Source organism: Haemaphysalis longicornis, unplaced genomic scaffold (assembly GCF_048455015.1).
Source record: "Haemaphysalis longicornis isolate Haplotype H1 unplaced genomic scaffold, Haemaphysalis longicornis Haplotype H1 scaffold_227, whole genome shotgun sequence".
NCBI lineage: Eukaryota > Metazoa > Arthropoda > Arachnida > Ixodida > Ixodidae > Haemaphysalis > Haemaphysalis longicornis.
This window is the reverse complement of record NW_027526304.1, coordinates 1-3727: the sequence shown is the minus strand read 5'-3', so window position 1 is coordinate 3727 and position 3727 is coordinate 1.

Sequence of the window (3727 nt, the reverse complement as noted above, 5' to 3'; positions counted from 1 at the left end):
AAACGTCTTCCCTCCGTACCCTGGGCATATTCCTTTGTCGCCCCCTTCTCCACCTGCCCAACAGAGGCGGTGTTAAGTTGGCGCAACGGCGTTTCAGTATCGTGAGCGTGCTCAACTAGCTCGAACCCACGGTGGTTCCTCGCGGTGTGCATGAATGCCTGCCTTGTTCAGGGCTGGCGTTATGCATATTGCGAGGTAGAGAGACCACAAACTGGCGCGACGGCGTTTCAGTATCGTGAGCGTGCTCAACTAGCTCGAACCCACGGTGGTTCCTCGCGGTGTGCGTGAATGCCTGCCTTGTGGAAGGCTAGCGTTATGCATATTGCGAGGTAGAGAGACCACAACGTGGACAGACGTTTTCCCTGTTAATCCGTGGACACAGCACGTCAGAAGGACATAGAACAAAAGAGTTCGCGTGGACCGGGGTGTCATCGGTGAGCTTGGCTCCGGTGTCGCTGGGCGCGGGTTCCTGGCGGCTCTGCCGAGGTGGCAAGTTCCAGCTGGTGGTGGCTTGGGCATGGTTTGGGCTTTTTGCGTGTTTGGCACGGGTGGTAGATTTTTCGCGCAAATGGCGTGAAGCGAACACCCCGTTGCGGGCTGTTGAAGCGAGAACAGTCTCTGCAGAGCATCGTCTCAAAAATAAAAAAGGCACATATAACACAAAAAAGGCATTTTTAGGCTTCAAAAAGACCATATAGTCAAAATAGGCACGAAAAATCCCATATAGTTAAAATACGCACTATTGGCACAATAACCTATTGCTTAAAATGCTCCCCTTTCCTTAGTTCGTGCTTATATGTTGGCTTGATACGTACTGAAGGAAAAAAGAGGCATTTTGCCTAAAGTTCCGGTCTCTACACATGACCCACACGGTATACAATCAATTTTGGTAAATTAGATACGATTATTGCGTCTTTTGATTGCAGAAAAACTGTTAAAGCTCTTCTCTAAGAAACGCGCACGCTGACTTATACGCTAGAAAGGGATCTCTCATCACTGGCCTGAAATAAATAGTCAGAAGTCAAACCAATAACCTTTCGTTATTGTACGCAATCCATAAATAAATCATGGCGCTGTCATCGCCGGATTGACAGTGTTTTGTGGTAGCAGCACATGAGGTAAAACCAAGTAACGTACTCTGTGGTGTAGGCGTTATTTCATCACCAAGTATCTATGACTATTTCACGATCGTCAAAACAACGAAAATCTGAAGGCGTCCAATTTGGCGTCGTGCAAATGAGATTGGCTTTACCGGGACGTGACGCACACATTGAGCTCAGCCATTTTGTTGTATTTTCCTTTCAGTTTGATCCTTAAATACTTACGGCTATTCCAAGATCGTTCAAAGAGCGATAATTAGAATGACTCCAAATTGAAGTCGTGCAAATGAGATTGGCTGTACTGGGACAGTTGTTCTAAACTGACGGACACACTGAGCTTGGCAATTTTTGTGTTTTCCTTCCGGCATGAGAAGTATCTTGGTTAAATTGAAGCGTTATTTGCCTTGGCGTGCCTTTGTATATAAACGTACAGCCAGCAACAAACATATTCACAGGATTTAGCGGTTGCTTTACTATTAACGTAGTCAAATTCTACATATGATATTTTCATGATCCCACGGATCCTTACGTTCGTTACAAACACTGCGGTTTCTTAATTTTAGAAAATAACTGTGCGGGATCACCAGAACACGGTAATTCCACCTCTGAAAACCAAAAAGCCCAAAATGAATGTCACGTACACATTGTAGGTAAGATCCTTTTTCATTTGACCTTACAGGAGTAACGTTATGTTTTCTAACTTTAGTACACATCTCGTGAAGAACAACCACCTTCCTCCCACATCAATTTACAAATCAATTGCAGTTTTCAGTGCGCAAGGGCTACTTTTTTGTGGTATTCAGCTCCCGCGCAACGCTCGCATGGCCTCTCGCTTTAGCCGAGTGGGGAATTAAGTGCCCTAGTCACTATCGTCGTCAGTTTTTTGCAAGGAATACGACGAATCAAAAGTTTGCTCCACGTGGAATGGACGTACTACTGAAGAGGCCTATTGGGGCGTGTTTTCTGCTCATAATGTTAATTCATGCTCGCTGCAAAAAAACGGTGCTTTGTCGAGTTCTGCACAGCTCCGATGGTGGCAGCCGTTAAACAACGACGCTGTTCATGGTCGAGGCTTCCATGAGACGAAATGTGGCAATACGGTCGCAGCGATGTCGAAAGGGCATAGCCTAGCGAGAAGGAGAGCAAGCACCTCGCACACGAGCAGCTAGTTCAACGGATGCTTTAACGAGCCGCTTATGTAGGCAAAGCTTTCTAAAATTATTAAATCTAATGGGAATGTTTATACTTGTCAACATGTTTGAGCAAAAAGAAAACATTAAGCATATTTTAGGAAAGACATCAATGCACGAGTAATGTTTGCATTGTTAGTTTAATTAAAATACATGGCGGCTTGATTTTTTCGAGAGCAAATAAAAACTCAGCTGTGAAAAAACAGAAAACGCTCGCGTCGCCCCCTGGTGGCAGTGCTCATATGCAACAAAAGGTTCAATCTTACTCGAGCAGTGCAAGGGAATCGATCTGCTGGTTTTGAGAGGTTGTATGAAGCTTAGCCTTGCAACTAGAGAACGCCAGGCAGCTACATTGTTAACTTAATGAGGCCATTTCTTCCCTGATGTCGGGTGATAACATATGTATGACAGGTGATATAAACATTGACACACTACGTCCCAACTTGCCAATAACTGGGGACTATTTAGATGTGTTGTCAAAATGGGGTCTATACTGCAATTTCCAAAGCTACCCATGAAGAATTTTTGTCCAGACCCGCCTCGGTGGCTCAGTGGCTAAGGCGTTGCGCTGCGGAGCACGACGTCGCGGGTTCGATTCCCGGCCGCGGCGGCCGCTTTTCTGATGGAGGCAAAAAGCAAAAACGCCTTGGTGTACGAGATTTCTACGCACGTTAAAGATCCCAAGGTAGTCAAAATTACACGGAGCCCTCCACTACACCGCAACTCATCGCCTGCGTTGCGTCGGCGCCTTAAACCCTACAATCAATCAAACCTTTTCGTCCAGTAAGGTCGTGAAGTTTTGCTGAGACCACATCAACGTGCGTGTTCACGACTTCCAAACCCTCTTTGCTGTAATTGAAACTAAACTTCACATGTGCGCAGAGTCGCGAGCAAAACAACTATTTCAGTCATTGATCCGAGGGCACTTGATAGGAAAATCGTGCAGTACAGATGGCACAACTTTAAATGTATTACATCTCCCAGTAACATGTATGAAAAGTTTGTAACATTTCTCGATGAATTCAAGTAAACTGTGGCACGAATAGTTAAGGTCAGACAAACGAACTCTAATAAAAAATGGATGACAAAAGCTTCTTTAATGACCTTGTGGTCATTAAAGAAAAAGATGTGCTTTGGGCTCTAGCAAAACATGCCCCCCAAAATGCAATTCTCAGAGCAAGCTTTAAACAAAAGCGAAATAAGGTAAATGCGATGATACGTTTTACTAAATGCCACCACATGCGGAATAAGTTTGAAGATGAGCGCTTCGATTCTAGGAAAACTTGGTCCTTTATTAACGGCATAAGAGGTTCTAATGTACAGTTTAGCAAGAACGACTAATTTTTTTCCAATTTTTCCGGGAATTGACCGACTATTGCTAATGGCTTCAACGAATTTTTTCCGCGCGCCAACGTGGCCTGCAATACACTCTCGCTT